Below are 18,944 nucleotides of genomic sequence, written 5' to 3' on the forward strand. Positions count from 1 at the left end.
TGCACTCCACAGGAGTGACATAATGGCTCATTGTTCTCTACTCCACCGGTGTTAACCACCTTCCTTTTTAATGGTCTTGATGTTCCATTAATCAAGTTAACCTTTCTCAGGGCGATTTTTCTGGCTGCTATCTGCTCCTGGTCTCTCTCTTCCTGTTTCATAGCCTAAGCAGGAAAAAGAGGATGAGTCGGATGAAGATTAGGCTCTATGCTGTTAGCAGTCATAACTGAAAATATCTTTTTTCTTTATTCTGCCTTTCATAAACAAGGCATATATTATATCCTGGGGCATGTTGTATGTGAGAAAATACAATTGTTTAGTCTTTTGTTTTATTTTAGCCCTAATCTTGTCACTTATATTTTCTGTGGCTCAATTGCACTCAAGTCCTATATCTCATGAAATACATTTTGGTGTATTCATTCATCTTCAGTCTCACAAACCAATCGGTTGTAGAACATTACGTTGTAAATTTATTAAGAAATCTAATACAGAACTATATCTCTTTATCATCATTATAATCAGATATTTGACTCCCTGGCTATGTGTTTGGGAATATGCTTTGTACTGCTTAGTCATTTATACTGAATAGCTCAGGCCTGCAAAAAGGTGGCTTTTAATTTATGACTCTACATTCCTCGTTCGAGATATATCAACATCATGTTGTGCTTGCCTCCATATTTATTGCAAATAAATCTAATCTCTGCCACTTATTTACTCCTGTACTCTTTCTTTATGTCATGGTATGGTTTTAATTACATGAACTTAAGTACTTTCATTGCTTACTAATACTGTAATTTGGATACCCTGGCTTTAATGCCCCTTCTAATATCCACTGTCCATTTCTCATAATAACCCTCCTTTGACCTACTTATCCATTATCTCACATACTATTCACTCAGTCTCTAATGAGCACAGATGATTAACTGTTCAAATTCATATGAGTTAGTTCATCATCACAAGTAGGCAGCATAACAGTCTCATCTCACCTATGAGTGGGTTTTTGCTATTACAGAAATGTTCTATAAATGAGGTGCTTGGTAAATATGCAAAAAGGTCATCTGAAACTGCCAGTAGATGGTGCTCAGTAATACACATAACATATTTTCTGGGTTTAATGGACAAACAAAACTTCTGTCTGTGGCAAAACCCAGGAGGCTCAGCTGCCAGGACTGTTTATGCTTTTACATTAGGCCATCAGGAGGAGATGGGATTCGGCTGATCCAGAGAGGAAAAAGCACCTTCACAGACAGGCTCGCTAACCTACTGAGGAGGTTTTTAAACTGGGTTTGTCGAGGCATGGAAACCAAAGCCCTAAGGTAAGTGGAGAAGTGGGTGACCTAGAGGAAGTGCAAGCAGGAGGGGTCAGTCTCATTCTTCTGGAGAAAGTATGACAACTGGCTAGTTAATTCAGGTGCCTGTACACGGATGCATGGAGCCTGGGAAACAAGCAGGAAGAATTGGAAGTCCTCACACAGTCCCGAAACTATGACATGACCGGAATAGGAAAGACTTGGTGGGAGCTTGTACAACTGGAGCACTGTCAGATGGGTATAAACAGTTCAGGACAGGCAGGGGAGAAGACGAGGAGTTGTGCTGTATAAAAAAAAGCCATATGTTTGCTCAGAGCTCCAGTATGAAGCTGGAGATAGGCCTCCTGAAAGTCACTGGAGAGTCTCCCTTGTTAGTCTCCCCTCTGACCCTGGTTAGGGTCAGAGGGGAGAGTAACAAGGGTGATGTTATGGTGGGTGTCTCCTATAGACCACCAGACCAGGGGGATGTGGTAAATGAGACTTTCTTCAAACAGCTAGGGAAAGTTTCCCAATCACAGGCCCTGGTTTTTACTGGGGACTTCAATCACCCTGACATGTGTGCACAGGCAATCCAGGAAGTTTTTGGAGAGTGTTGAGGACAACTTCCTGGTACAAGTGCTGGAGCAGTCAACTAGGGGCCATGCTCTTCTTGACCTGTTGCTCACAAACAGGGCAGAATTGGTGGGGAATATAGTAATGGATGGCAACTTGGCAACAGCTACCATGAGATGACTGAGTTCAGGATCCTGAGGAAGGGAAGGAAGGAGAGCAGCAGAGTAAGGACCCTGGCCTTCAGAAAAGCAGACTTCAACTCACTCAGGAACTGATTGGCTGAATCACCTGGGGGGGGCAGTCTGAAAGGGAAGATGAGCATTGACTGTACTGTAAAGAAACCTTACTGAGGACACAGGAACAAACCATCACGATGTGCAGGAAGACTAGCAAGTATGGAAGAAGACTAGCTTGAATTAGCAGGAAACTCTTCAGTGGGCCCAAACACAGAAAAAGAAGCTCATAAGAAGTGTAACCTTGGACAAACAACTAGGGAGGAGTATAAGAGCATTGCTGGGGCACGCAGGGATGAAGTCAGGAAGGCCAAAGTGCAACTGGAGTTGCAGCTAGCAAGGGACATGAAAGGTAACAAGAAGGGTTTCTACAAGTATGTCAGTAACAAGAGGAAAATCAGGGAAAGTGTGGGTCCCTTACTGATTGGGGGAGGTAACCTAGTGACAGAAGATGCAGAAAAGGCTGAAGTATTGAATGCCTTTTTCACCTCAGTCCTCACAGGCAAGGTCAGCTCCCACACTACTGCACCTGGCAGCACAGTTTGCAAAGAAGGGGAGCAGCCAACAGTGGTGAAAAACAGGTTAGGGACTATTTAGAAAAGATGGATATATACTAGTCCATGGGGCTGGATGGAATGCACCCAAGGGTCCTGAGGGAGTTGCCCGATATGATTGCAGAGCTGCTGGCCATAATCTTTGAAAACTCATGGCAACCAGGAGAAGTCCCAGACAATTGGAAAAGGGCAACTATAGTGCCCATCTTTCAGAAAGGGAAGGAGAAGGAAGCAGGGAACTACAGACCAGTCAGCCTCTCCTCAGTCCCTGAAAAAATCATGGAGCAGGTCCTCAGCGAATCTTTTTCTAAGCACTTGGAGGAGAAGAAGGTGATTAGGAGCAGCCAGCTTGGATTCATCCAGACCAAGTCATGCCTGACCAACCTGATTGTCTTCTATGATGAGATGACTGGCTCTGTAGATGCAGGGAGATCAGTGTCTGTGCTATACCTTGAATTTAGCAAGGATTTTGACATGGTCTCCCACAACATTCTTGCATACCAGCTAAGGAATTATGGCTTGGATGAATGGTCTGTACAGTGGAGAGAAAACTGGCTGGATCATTAGGCTCAGAAGGTAGTAGTCAATGGCTCAATATCTAGCTCACAGCTGGTATCAAGGGGAGTGCCTCAGAGGTCAGTCCTGAGGCTGGTTTTGTTCAGTATCTTCACCAATGACCTGGAAGATGGGATGGAGTACACCTTCAGCATGTTTGCAGATAACACCAAACTAGGTGGAGTAGTAAATATGCTGGAGAATGGAGCAAGGATTCAGAGAGACCTTGACAAATTTGAGAATTGGACCAAGAGAAATCTCATGAGGTTCAATAAGGACAAGTGCAGAGTCCTGCACTTAGGACAAAACAATGCCATACACTTTACAGACTGGAAACTAACTGGCTAAGCAACACTCCGGGGACTGGCTGGTTAAGCAGCAACTCTGTGGAAAAGGACCTGGGGGTTACAGTGCCAGTAATCTGAATATGAGCCAACCAAGTGCCACTGTTGTGAAGAAAGGTAATGGCATACTGGATTCCAGTTGTAGGCACATTGCCAACAGATCGAGGGAAGTCATTCTTCTCCTCTATTCAGCACTGGTGAAACCACATCTTGAGTCCTGTGTCCAGGTTTGGGCCCCTGACTCCAGAAAGGATGTGGACAAATTGGAGAGTCCAGCAGAGGGCAAAAAAAATGGTTCAGGGTCTGAGGGACATGACTTCTGAGGAGAGGCTGAGGGAACTGAGTTTGTTTAGTCTGGAGAAGAGAAGACTGAGGTGCAATTTAGTAGCAGCCTTCAACTACCTGCAGGGTGGTGCCAAAGAGGATGGAGCTGGACTGTTCTCAGTGGTGGCAGATGGTAGAACAAGGAGCAATGCTCTGATGATGCAGCAAGGGAGGTTTGGGTTAGATATTAGCAAAACCTTCTCACTAGGAGAGAAGTAAAACACTGAAACAGGTTACCCATAGAGGCTGTGAACTCTCCATCCTTGCAGGTTTTTAAGACCCCATTAGACAAAGCCTTGGCTGGGATGACCTAGTTGGGGATGGTCCTTTTTGAGCGGGGGATTGGACTAGGTAACCCACTGAGGTCCTCTCCATCCCTAATTAACGAAGACATTTCTCACTTTGATAGAAGATCATAGAATCGTAATTCTATGATTCTATGACCTTTGTCAAAAAAACAGCAAGGGCTAAAATCAAGGACTTCCCTGTCTGAATAGGGTACCCTTACCACTAGACTTCAAAAATCCCATATTCTTAGCTTCCCATAGCCTGAGAGTTAGGGCACTTTCCTGGGAATTGAATTCTGTGACCTAACAAAAGATGGACCGGGCAGCTCTTGGATGAAAGATAGAGGCTATCACTGTTCCAGCATCAAACAGTCACTCAGTATGGCCTGTTCCTACCAAAGGAATTGGGGCATTAAACAGAGACCATGCACCTCCCAGTCTGATTTGGATCATAATAGAGCTTAGGCTGGGGTGAGATGCTTAGCTGACTGCTTCAGATATACTAAGTTATACAAGTCTTGACATACATGCATCTTTGCTAGGCAAAATGAACTTACTTAATGAATTTAGGCACCGAAATGGTCTTACAGTGGCTGAAAAGAGTAAATTGGGATCACTGTGCCTTAGCATCAAAATCCTGCCTATCCACCTTAGATGTTGATTAGCACCTAGCTTTTTGTACCTAGGTTCCCATCTATAAAATGTGGATAATAGCTGTCTACTAGTCCTCAGAGGGATGTTGTGAAAATAAATGAATTAAGGATTGTGAGGCACACAGATATGATGGGGACAGTATAAATATATGTCCCTAAGACAGATTGACCTCTGGAGCCCATTTATGCCGTGAAAATGATATGAGGCTTAGTTATCTTAGGTATCATATACAGCATCTGAATATGGAGAGTAGAGCAAGATTCATACTATGCTGACTCCATAGTCATCTCCCTGAGCAAGAAAAATAAAAGCAATGATACCATGCAGCTACATAAAAACACCTAGGGAGTGAATTTTGTCCAGGCTTACCCAACAGGAGAATATTCAGCTCTGACCCCAAACCTTCATTGCAGATGGAGGCCACTTTAAATTCATTTCTGACTCCCAGCTTGCTGATGCTTTTGCACTTTCAGACAAAGAAAAAGGTCTGTCAAAGTAGCACTGCCTGCTTGCAATATTCTCTTCCACCTCCATGAAGTGGATCCATTCTGAAGAGTGACTCCAGATGCTTGCTATGTAGGTGGGAAAGGATCTTCAATCTTGTTCTTAATTACTGTGGCTCAAATTGATTTGACCTGAACTCTTTCTGCCTTTCAAGTACAGCAGGATCTACAGGCGAGCTCCCTAGCTTTTTGAACTAACATGCTGGCTGACAAATAAGTAATTGTAAGGAGCTGATTTATTGCCCAGCCAGACACAGCTGGATGTGAAATATTAATTTTTAATGTAAGAAACAATTTCCATTTCTTTTACCCATAAAATCCAATAAATTAATCCAAGCGCTTACAAATAATTGATATTTCACAATGGAGAGATTTTTTTTTTTGCCACTTACAAATGTGCCTCTTTGAAAACCTAATGCTTTTAAAGAGAAGATGTTTGTGAATTTCAAGACTACAAATATACCTCAGAGCTCTGCCGACATCAAAATAAGCCATAAAAGCAAAAGCGAGAGTGGTTTATGATGCCACTAGGACCCCAAAATATAGCCTTGTCCAGGTTTTATTTTTTATCTTGTATAATACATGGATCCTACTACAAATTACAAGCTGCTATCCATTCAATTCTCTCTTGTAGCTCGTTCTTGCTTTCCCAGCTTCCTTATAACCTATTCTTCTGCAAGCTTTAACCAACCTAAAAAGGACAACATAAAGGGACAGTGCCTGACTCATAGGATTGATGATAAATTGGTGACCTTACCTGTATGATCTTGAGGTAGATAATGAATGAAAGTGACTGTCGTCTGCTAACTATGTGACATGAATGTGTGGTCACAGTCCATTTCTTAGTAGGGCGGTGTGCATCCCTGCTGGAACCATTTCGGGTGCTCTTATCATTGACAACAAAGGCCCAAGCACTCTACCTCTCCCTGATAATTGGGACCAGCATTCAAGAAAAGGAGTGTAAGGGATCTTGCATAGCTTCTATCTATACTGGAAATCAAGCAAAGATTAAATGTTCATGATTCAAGGCCTAACACAAAGGTCAAGTATACTTAAGGCTCTTATTTGTGTCACATGTGCAGTAACTTTGCATGGTCACTGCTTATGGGTAAAACCCATCCCTTTCTCCAATAAAGAGAGGTCTACTGAGCTTTAGACCACGCCTCTTTAATCATTACTGGATGCACTTTGCAAAAACAAAGAGAGATGGTCTTCTAAAAGCTAGAAAATTTTAGTGCAGCTGCTACTATTAATTCCTGCTATCTTCCACCACATTTCATTTAGCTTTCACTTAGTCAAAGAAATCAGAAGAAGTGGGCAAAACCTTGCACTTTCATCTGAGGGAAAATGCCTCTGATGGATGCTACCACAGTGTTGGGGAGAGGCAGAGGAAAATGCTTTGCAGTGCATTGGCTGTGTCTTGAATTAAGTTTCACTGTCACAGTTCCTAGGTTTTTCCCCTTAATTAATAGTGTTTGTATTCTCATAATGCTAAAACACGAGAGCCCATTGCACAAGACACAGCACATATATCAACAGAATCAAAGGTCAGCCTGATCCTAATGAGCTAGTGTGGTTAAGGCACACTGAATTCAAACAGGGAAGGGATGGTGTTCACATCACACCCAGCTGCTTTTGACTCCCCTGCCTGAATGACAGCTGGCTTAAGCAGAACCAGCCTTGACACAAATATGATAGGACTCAAACTCATGCCCCTAGAACTGCACCATACTGCTCTCCTGCCATACCCCAGCCTGGACAGATACTGTAAGAGAAAACTCATGGCTTTCTAGGATTGAAATTCTAAGCCAACATGGAAGGCCAACCTCCCATTTTACAGGACAATAAGTAGCACATAGAAAAATTAGCTGATTTACTCAGCGTCACAAAAGAAATCCAATGCAAAATCAAGAACCTAACCCAGATGGGTCGCGTCACCATGTGCCCACCACAAGACTAACCCTCCTGCCTACTACAATGGTAAAAACTCTTGAGGTATGACCAACAAATCTGCAAGACCTACTTTGCTCTACACCCCTGCTAATGGCTAGGAAGTTGCTGAAGATAAGACTCCTAACTGCCACAGACACAATCTCAATTTACCATGACGCCATTCGGCCTTTTACCTTTGTCTGCTTCATAGCCCCTCACCTCTTGTCTTAAATCCAGGGTCAGCTAGGATAAACCGACACAGCCCCGATGACTGCAGTGGAGCTAATCATTAGCTGAGAATATGCTCCCTAAGTCATTAGCTCTCTGGAACACCGATCCCTGGGCACCAATGTAATACAAATAAGTAATAATATTAATAACACACCTGAATCATCTACTGGTTCCTTGGGGATTCCCGCCTCTACTTTCCTGAAGCCCCTATGCTGAGTCGTGCCATATGAATATCAACTGAGTAAGCAAGGAAGCAGGTCTAGAGGGACTGAACGGTGGAAGCAGATGCACTGTGGCATTCTTGCTGTTATTAGTAACATGATTACAATTCAGAAATATAGTGCAAATCCTTTTGCCATGTCAGCCATCAGAGAGAGACACGAGAGAGATAAAAGTTACAAAGTGGTAAAAACCTGCGTGTTGCCTCAGGCATGTTTTTGTTTAGCTCCATTCATCTCAACATTTGACTCTTAATAGTTCAGTTTTGTTGTTATGACTGAGAAATAAATAAGACTATTAAAGAACAAATTTTGTTGAGGCAAAGTACAGGAGTTGGCATTTTGCAACACCCAAGATACAGTGGTAGCTGCCAAGGTGTCTTGCTCTTATTTCATGTTCAATTACAGCCGGCTTGGTGAGAGTCTTCCAACTTTTTTCTTTTCTAGCTGTACACTATTTATTATTTTCTTTCTTGTTTTTAAAGCCCTACTAACAGCAGAGGCAAATGCAGCCCCATTACCCCTGAGGAACATATAGGTATTTTTAACTTCTTCTAGTTCTATGACAACAGCAGCAAAATTGTATAAATAGTGCCCACTGCAGCAAAACATAAACTTAATAAAGCCCAATACTGTCGCTGGAAAACAGAACTATTCAATTTAAGGCCTAGGCTGTGTCCTTGAACTTAACAAAGAAAGATGATCGAGTAGAGTAAAAAGGAAAGGCATATCTTTGAAACAAAGGGCTGTATCCTTAGCTTGATTTCAGTGCTGCGAGGCAGGCTTCTACCAGCTCCAAATCCAGGCCAAGTCACTTTAAAAGTGTGACAAAGGGTTTTGGTGCCTGGGTTTTGGTTTGAAAAGGGTGACAGGGTTTTGGTTTGAAAAGCATGAACATAAATGGTTTGCCAAAAATGTAACAGGAACATCGAAGTTCCACAAAGGCATGGGCAGCTCTTCCAATAACAATGAGCCTCAGAAGAAAGACTCCAAGTAGTATTGTGCATAGTATTTTTTTCCTGACAAGTGTCCACTTCAAGGGAAGGATGGAAGTATTAGGCCAGTTGCTAAAGTAAACTACAATCGGATTGCCATCATTCCCTTCAGTGGAGTGACCTGGATTTAATCCAGGTGTGCATCTGTCTCCCTAGTGCTGAACTAAGAGGTCTCAAGGGCTGAAGAAATACTTGCTTCCATAAATGGAGAAGAAATCCATGGCCTGTGCCTCTACACTACTTTTTGAGGATTGAGGCCAGAACTCTATTTCACCTGGTGCACAACCACAGCAAAGTGTGCGACCAACTCTGACTCATCTATTGCTATTGTGTATTACTATTGTGCATACCATTGCCCCGTCTCTGCGTGTAAGAGTCCCCCTTCTAGAACAGGGAGATGTCTGTGTGTCCCTGGAGAATGATCCTATTTCTTTAATAGGGGCAATTATGTTCCCAAGCACTGAGATGGAAATGCTTTTACTCAATAAAAGGGTAACTCACAGACTGCGGGGTGGGGCCTAGAACTAGCTCTTCAGCTTCCAGAGGAAGTGCCCAAACCATTCAGCTATTGGAGCGAAAGCAGGGTAGGGTCTTCCTTTATCTAATGCCTTTAAATAAATGCTAGTCACGCATTTCTGGTTCCCTACTTTTTCCAGACTTGAACACAAGCATCCCCAAGGGGCCCACCTACATGGCCAGTGCATAGCCTACTGAGTGAGCTGTCTATTCATGTCCGTTTACATGTGCATACTACAGACATAATAGAAATGCTACCCGCTCATAAATGGCATTTTGACAGTCACGCAGCTAAAAAGCTGCCATTTAGATGCACAGAGGGAAACAGAATTCCACCCTAGATATTTAAAACATACATTTAAAATTTGTACTGTGCACATACAAAATGCACATTTTGCATACACACACTGTGTATGGGGTTATAGGTAAAGTTAGACAGACACAATTCATATTTTGTATCACCATCCTCCTCCTCCACATCTTTCCTGCTTGCAGCCCTTGCAATAATCTTTGACTTTATTCAACTCTCTCCTTTAAGGTCATTTGCCACTTCTTCCATAAAACATCACCATGACACCCTGAGCTAGTCCATTCCTTCCTCCATTACTCTAAACAACCTTATTTCTCTAGAAGGCAGTTAATTGCTTGCCATCTGTCACAACTCCCTATAGTCATCTGGGGTTATCAATGTTGCCATTGCTATTGTCCTCAATGGGTGCTATTGATGTTTTGTCAGTGCTGAAGTTGCAGGAACTCTGGTGTCAAAAAGTCACAGCCAAGAGATGCCAACACTAATCTTGTATTAAAGAATGACCACAGGCACAGTTTGGTGGCAAAGATTTAGCCAGGTTTATTTTCTACAAGCACAGCCCTAACATGTTTTGGCCTAACTAGTACATCAGCCCAGAAGCTAAGCATTTATACCAGTGACAAGGTAGTCAGCACAACACCAGGCCACTACAAAGTTCCCCTGATTTCCAGTTCTCTTTTTATACACTGATCAAAAGAAATTATGTATTGCCTTCCATCTGTATCTTGCATGTCTCAAACCATCCTGTGCTAGTGGCTTCTTTCACATTCTGACCTAGGTGTTCCCATTCCAGCCTTACCACCTTGGTACAGGACTATCCTACCTTGTACCATCTCTTGGAAGGAGTACACATCTGGCCCATACCCCAAGTTTTGTTTATCTGAGAAGTTAATGCATCAGTTGGGTTTGCTAGTGAGACCTACTCTAGCCAATGCTTTAACAAAGCCTTAGTGTGAATAATAGCATCTATTAGTCAACGCTCCAGTAAGGCCTACACCTATATGTGTTCATCTTTGATACTTTATTGATTTTTAAGTAACTCTCAAGTCAACCACACCTTTTATTTACCTTTGTCTGCCATGCTAGAAGCAAGCAATAGGTTGGACTGCTGAATCCTAGATGTGGTGCCTCCCTGAGAGCTCCATGACCTCTTAATGGCTCTTTAATTCTTCCAGCTCATTGTCCTAGACTGGAGGCTGGGGAGTTTCCTTTGACAGTTTATGTTTTAGACCAGAGGTGCGCAAAATGGCAAATCCAGCCGGTGGCCGGACTCCATTTCCCAGCAGCCCCTGCCCACATAGCTCTGGCTGGCTTCCATAGAGACCTCAGGACCAGTGGTGCTATTACAGCGTGGGGCCAGCATTTCCATGGAGACTGGCCCCAGCAGCACTGGCAGGGTGCATGGCTAGGGCTGGGATCTTGCAGTGGTGACAGCATGGTCCGGAGAAAGGGTAGAGCCATAATCCGCTGCCCACACACCCCTGCCCAGGGCATGCAGGCAGTGGGTCACAGCTCTGCCCCAGCTCTGGACCACACTGTCACTACCCTGGAGCAGCTCCTTACCCCACTGCATGCCTTGCCAGCACTGCTGGTGCTGGTCTTCATGGAAACCCTGGCCCCATGCTGCCATGGCATCACTGCTCTTGGGAACTCCATGGAAACCAGCTGCAGCAATATAAGCATGGGCTGTTGGGAAAAGGAGTCCACCACAGGCCTGATCTAGCCAAGAGGCTGGATTTTGCCTGCCCCTGCTCTAGGCATATCAGGGTAACTGATATTGATCCATCAGAGTTTACATTCTTGTGAGTATACCCCTTATTTTCTATGCAGTCCAGGTCTGAGGCTTGATGGCATGGATACTTGGATACATTCAGAAAGAATACTCTTTTCTAAATCTCTGCCATCACTTCTCCTCTGGGACCATTTGGCAGAATAAATTAGCACCTTTTGTTGCCTTGAGTCCATGATTGCATCCTTGGCCAGGAGCCAATAGGCAGCCCGTGGCTCTCTCTGTCTACTACTCACATCAATATTATCTACTCAAATTCTACCACGTGACAGTCATCTTCTCATCCCAGGTTGAGCAATTAAGAGGCAGGCATTCTTGAAAGAGGTAGAAATGCAGCTGAGAAAGAGCTCATGAACTTGTCTCTGTAAGGGACTGGGACACAGGACATGGGTCACCTAGATGATGAGGGCAAGGTCCAGGAAGCCAGGATCAAGATCCAGAGCTAGGAAGCCAAAGTCAAGAACCAAAGAGGTAAGGAGCCAGAGTCAGGAGCCCAGGCCAGGGCTGGGGACCCATAGTCAGGAGCCAGATGACAATTCTAAAGCCAGTCCGGAAAGTCAGGAGTCAGAAGAGCCAAAGTTGAGAAAAACAGAGTCAGAAGCTGATGTCAGAAGCTGGAGTCCAGGTGAAGAGTTTTAGCCAGGCCAGAAGCATGGCAAAGGCAATATTTGCCCAGACAGCTTGCTCCTGTCTGCTCTGGGCTTATAGAGACCTGTGCATGTGGGGCAGCCTTCATAGATTCATAGATTCATAGATTGTAGAGTCGGAAGGGACCTCAATGGATCATCGTGTCCAACCCCCTGCCCCTGGCAGGAAAGGGGACCGAGGTCAGATGACCCCAGCCAGGTGACTATCTAGTCTCCTCTTGAAGACCTCCAGGCTAGGTGATAGCACCACCTCTCTTGGAAGCCCATTCCAGATCCTGGCCACCCTTCCTGTGAAAAATGTCTTCCCAATATCTAACCTAAATCCACTCTCAACTAGTTTACACCCGTTATTCCTAGTCACTCCCTGGGGCGCCTTAGTAAACAGCGCGTCCCCTATTCCCCGTTGACCTCCCCTAATAAATTTATAGGCAGCCACAAAATCTCCCCTCAGCCATCTCCTGTAAAGGCTGAAGAGATTCAGCTCTCTCAACCTCCCCCTGTAGGGTCTATCATGAAGGCCACTAATCATGTGAGTGGCCCTCCTCTGGGCCCTCTCGAGATTCCCCGCGTCCCTCTTGAAGTGTGGTGCCCAAAACTGGACACAGTACTCCAACTGCGGCCTGACCAGTGCCGCATAGAGGGGGAGCATCACCTCCTTTGTTCTATTAGTCATGCACCTGCATGCACAACAAGGTGCGACTGGCCTTGTTGATGGCCTCGTTACACTGCCGGCTCATGTTCATCTTGGAGTCAATTATGACTCCAAGATCCCTCTCTGCCTCCGAGCTGCTGAGAAGGACAGTCCCCAACCTATAGGTGTTCTGGGGGTTCTTCCTTCCCAGGTGGAGTACCTTACATTTATCGTTATTAAATTGCATCCTATTTCTCTCTGCCCATTGATCCAACCTGTCCAGGTCGGCCTGAATCTGCTCCCTGCCCTCCGGTGTACTAACTTTGCCCCATAACTTGGTATCATCAGCAAACTTGGAGAGGGTGCTCTCCACGCTCTCGTCCAGATCGCTGATGAAGATATTAAATAATATCGATCTGAGGACCAAACCCTGCGGGACCCCACTGCCCACCTCCCTTCAGGCTGAAAAGGAACCATCCACCACCACTCTCTGGGTGTGGTCCCTAAGCCAGTTGGCCACCCACCTGACCGTGTGGGTGGCCAACCTATCCTATAAACCTGGGGGATAACTCAGCATAATCCCTGGGGCCTAAGGATGAAACCTCTCCATCTGGTCCCAGGATCATTACACTTGCTCATTACACTTGCTCCTCTAACAGTTGTCCTGAAGGCCTGGCCTTTCTGTTTTCTGTTTATCCACCTCTTCTGCAGTGAGAGGTTCAACAGCTCTTCATGTATCTGATTAGCAGCTGGTAGGATCTATCTTATCTAGTGATTCAGAAGAAGGAATTAGAGCTGGTTTGAAAAATCTTGACTTTTTAAATTGCTCAACAAAAAGAGTATTTTCTTTTTTTCAAGGAAATATCCACCACTTCAGACCAGTTCTTGAAATATCTGCCTGTCCCTATAGAGACCTAGCATTCAACAGGTGAATGAATCAGCAGAGCAGCTCTGCATCTCTATTTCTACAGGCTAACAACTGATCGTACTAAGTTGTACAGCACTAGGTGATTATGATTAAAATGCCTAGGCCATAGAAATACTAAGAGAAAATACATAGAATATGAATAGTTTAGAAAAATAAAAATATTGAGTGAACACTTCTTGCGTAATCCTAGTGGCTCAAGGAAATAAAACGAGGTAAAAATTCAGCCCTGTTGTTAACATGCGCTATTTCTTTTGAAAATTCCTTAAGTGCTCTTATGTCTTTTGATATCTGTTATCTTTACATAGTTTAGTGCCTTTGCTGTTTCTGAACTAGACTTTTTATCACCAACTGGAAAAAGACAAAAAAGAAAGAAAAAAAGTACGTGTCCTCGATTACTTTTCAAATTTACGAACAAATGATTTCTCAGCCAACTATTTCAAATAACTTTCAAACACCACTAGCCTTTTACAAGTTCAGACTTCCAATTAAGATCATGCTAGGAATGCAATCAAGGCTCTCAGCACTCAGAAGTTAATTATCTCCTCAGGCTAAGTTATAAACATCCTTGTTTTGTTTTTGTCCACTTCATCTAATGATATAATGTATTTGGAAGATACAGATTTTGTCAGTTGTTATCAAGAGGGCCTATGGTGAGGCTGTGGGAGCTTTTGTCACAACTGAAATGCAGGAAAAGCTAAACTGTTTCTGTGAATTAACAACACAGGATCCTATCCATCCAAAATTATCCACAGCCTGCCACACCACATAAAGCTCAAAGATTTTTACAGATCTTCTCTGCGTGCCCAGCCAATTTATTCATCCCCAAAATTGTCTGGATTTGAGCCATGCATATACAAACACTTAGTATTTATATGGTAAAAGAGATGATTTAGGTTGGGCTCATGGAAAGCTGAACAAGGCTGGAGATAAATAACTAACTAATTCTTTCTATCCTCAATCAGATGTCTACTTGATTCATAATGGCCAAAAAACCCTGACTATCTGAAAGCAGTGGCAGCATTTGAAATTTCCATGTTAATCGGGCTCAAAGCTGGATTAACTGCCTCAGAGACTTCTAATTGCCAGATGGGACTGACAACACCCACTTGGGAAAGCTTGTGATCTAGGTGGTTGTCACATATGATCTGTCTCCTGCCGAGAGACAGTGGCTCTTGAGGGCAAGATGCCCACAGGCAACACTGCTGTTTTTAAAATGAAGTCCCATCCTCTGGTAGTCATCCTGGACTGGTGCTCATATGAAGTACCATCCTCTGGTAGTCATCCTGGACTGGTGCTAGCCTATGGCTTGCCAACTGTATTGTCCTCCCACAGAAATGCTTGCAGAATGACATGACATAATCTTACATCCACTGCTGCAGGAGGAAGTCCTCAGTTTTCAAACAACTTCCACTGTGGGGGCCCAAAACTTTCAGATGTGATAAACTTTGTGGGTCCTGAATTGTAGATCCTTTTGATCCTCTGCAGAGAAACAGCAATATGGGATGAAGTGTACTGAGGAGCAATATTCATAACATGCAAACTATAATGTCATCTGAAAAAGCACACGGGGAGTTTTCAGCTTAAACACAGTTAGCCCCATACAGCCAATTAATGGATACGCTCCCAATGACTGGCATCTGTAAAGGAGAGAATTAGAGATGAATAAATAGGAACAAATAATAATAAAAACTTCTGTTTTCTGCCATCAATTTGGAAAGCATTCCCCTGAAGCATAGTTTACTCAGTGTGGATCGATATAATTCACCAGAGTAGTGGTGATCAGTGCTTTAACATGAACACTGCACTGTAGGCAGTAATTGTGACTTGACAGCCGACTCCAATTGAAAGGAGTTTGTAGGGGGAAAACATACTTTCTGCAGAAATAGTGAGACCCCCCCAACAACATTTCAGATGCTCTTTGCGGTCTAATGATTTATATCCATCAGCGGAATACTGCATCTTGAAAATCTGCCAGGAAAGATCCCACTTGCTTTTGTAACTTGAGAGTAACATATACAACCATTCAGTACGAGTAAATAAAATACAGTATCTGTGAACATGACACAGTTATAGACTTTACAGCAGTTCCAAAATCATGGAAACCATCAGGGGAGAAACATAGCAGCCTCCAGTCTATTCTAAATGTTAATCCTTACAGTTCCATTCAACGCACATAACAGGATGCATTCACTACTAGTATCAACTGGCATATATATACATATAGATATAAAGATATATCTATATCTACATATATCTCAACTTCTTCACAATATGCTGTAGAGGCTGATTAGAGTAGTATGAAGCATAATTATTAACTTGATAAGGGACAGACTGGGACTATCCACACTCATCTCCCTCCTGTCCCTCTCCAGTTACAGCTTCCAGCATTCAGATGTCTATGAAGTCCTAATTTGGGAGTTGCTCTTCTAACTATCATGCTTAATACTACTGGTGGACCTGTCCTACAGGAACACATCCAATCGTTTTGTGAACCTAGTTAAATAATCAGTCTCTACAGCATTTTGTGTGGAATTTGAGTTCCACAAATTAGTTACATCCTGGATGAAATGGGACTTCGCTTGTTTGTTTTAAACCTGCTTCCTAATCATTTCAGTGTATGTCTCCCCCTCCCCACTCCCCTCTCCCCTTACCCCCGGGCTTAGTTGGCTAACTCTGTATCGCATGTAACCTAGTTGCGTTCCCAACCTCACCCCCATCCTTCTATTGTTAGTCCCTCGCCCGGGCGTTATGTATTTCCCTACCGGCTTTGTCATCTTTTTTGGATTTACCATCCTTACCATCTACTAATAAAAGTCAATCTCTATACTAGTCATGATTTTATATCATATTGCATATTGATAGGTCCTATTGCTACTCAGTCATCTCTTCTTCAAGCTAGAAAGTCCTAGCCCATTTCCTTGTATGGAAACTTCTCTATGCCCCTGATCATCCTGATCCAAATGCTTGTTGTCTCCCTCAGAAACCTAGTTGATTGGTGAGGCATGACCTTTTGCCAAAGCCATGGTGACTCTTCCCCAGAATATCCTGTTCACCCGTATAATGGGCAATCTTATTTTTATTGCAGTTTCTACCAATTTGCCAGGAACAGAATTAAGCTCACAAGTGTGTAGTTTCCTGGATGTCCTCTGGATAGCCTTATGAAGATTAATGTTATATTGGCTACCATCCAGTCCTCTGGTACAGAGGCTTTTTTTAGCAATGGGCTGTAAACTAACGTAGGTAGAGCTACAATTTTGAGTTTAAACTCCTTGAGGACTCTCAGATGAATAACAACCAGTTCATGTGATTTGCCACTATTTTGTGTATAAATTTCCTGCATAACCTCTTCTACTGAAACCTCAGTTTGAATCTGTTCTACCAATTAGTCCCCTGGCAGAAGTGATTTTGGTTTCAAAATCTCCCTAACATTTTCATGCTGGCGATTGATGCTAAGAACACATTTAGTTTCTCTTCAATAGCCTTCTCCTTCTCCTGTTACTCCCGGATTGCCCAATGGCCCCACTGACCCGCTGGCATATTTCCTGCTTCTAAGGTACTTAAAATATTTTTAAGTTTTATATCTCTGGCAAGTTGCTCTCGAATGCTTTTCTGCCTTGCCTTATTATAGTTTTACTTTTAACTTCTCAGGGTCATCTCCATGTTCCTCATTCAGAGATGACTACCATTTCTTGAATTACATCTTTTTGCCTTTAATAGCCTCCTTTACCATTTAACCATCCTGGCTTTTTTTTTTTTTTTTTTTTGGGGGGGGGGGGGGAGTCCACCACTTTTTTTTTTCTTTTTTCTTTTCTTTCTTTTTTTGATCTAAGATATGCATTGAATTTCTGTCTCCAGTATGGTTTTTAACAACCAGTTTTTAACCCTCTCTGCTGCCCCTTCTAATATAGTTCTAATTCATATTCTCACTTTTTTTTAGTTTCCTTTTCAAAAATTAAATGCTTCTGTAGTAGATTTCTTTCTCTTCCTACACGGATGACAAACGTGATTACACGGTGGTCACAAGGACAGGGTGGTTATGAAAAAGTTAGCCCGCGGGCAAATCCTGGAGGCTGATTAGAACTGAATCTAGAGTCTTGTGGGCGCCAGGAAGCTTACATCCTGAAGAGAACGAAACAATCAGTGATGTCTTGAGACTCATTTCATTTTACCACAATTTGTTCTCTGGCCACTTAACAGACCACTTCTCACACCTGATACTGCATACAGATGAGTACCACAGTCACAGTATTAATGGCTGCATGATTTAATATGTATTGTAACTGAATCAAAAGCTATGCTAACAAAGAATTATTTGCAGGTTATCCATAAGTACTTACAGAAACGGGTTCAAATGCAAATCCTAATACAAATCCCATAGGTCCAGCTGGCAAGCCCTTTCATTTTAAATGACATTTTATATGTCCCAAACTCCCTCTTCCTTTTGGTTTTGCCTGAAATTCTCAAGGATTCTTGAAACTAGGCTCAGGGGTTGGTTATCAGCAGCAGGGAATGAATTTGGGGCTTTGGGCTCCTCAAACCTCTGCTGGCCTAATTAAAAGACCTAAGTCTGTTAGTAAGAAGAAGAGAGCTGACTCGTACGCCTCAATGATCCGTCCATTAGAGGGAGACAGATAACCCCGGTGTGGGAGCGCATTAAACTTAGGGGCACAGTGTTATTTATAGGTTTATTTTAGTAGACTCAGGGGACATCTGAAGCAGATTGGTCAAGCCATTTTGGAGCTTTATAAAGCTTCAGAAATTAATTTCATTTTTCAAACAGCAAGCTGCCAACAAAGTTGAAACAACTGAAACAATGAAAGTGGGTTGTTATAACCTGTGGCTTTTTTTCCCTGTGTTCTTAAGAATTAGTTATGATTCTCCACGGATGTTTTACCTGCCAGGTCAGAATCATTTGACACAGCTCTGCCACTTGAGATAAAAGGATAGCAGCTCTTTGCTAGTAGCACTTCTGTATTCTTCTCTTCTTGCCTTTTCATGAGACAGCAAAGCCATTACACTCTGCACAACACTTGAACTGAACACTTAACAATGAACATCTAGGATCAAACAATGGTGGCACAATTATGCATGTTTACTAACAGACTTGTCGCAGGAGCAATACCACTCGCTTCCTATTCAGGTGTCTCTCATGCTGTTCCACACCGTTTGGGATATTTGTTGATGGACAAAGGATGGAAAAGTGGCAAAAAGGGATTACAGGCCTTTGATATCAAGTGATCATAATGCTGATGCGTTCCAACACTATTCAACTTATTATAGTCAGATGCCAGGTCGTACACCTAGGAATGAAGAATGCAATCTGTAATGACAAGCTGAGGGAAATGTATCTTGGAAAATGAAGACTTTGAACATAGGCTCACTGGAGCATTGTAGAAATCAGCTGAACAAGAGTGGATCCTAAAATGTTTAA

This window comes from Alligator sinensis, unplaced genomic scaffold, assembly GCF_000455745.1.
Source record: "Alligator sinensis unplaced genomic scaffold, ASM45574v1 scaffold780_1, whole genome shotgun sequence".
Lineage (NCBI taxonomy): Eukaryota > Metazoa > Chordata > Crocodylia > Alligatoridae > Alligator > Alligator sinensis.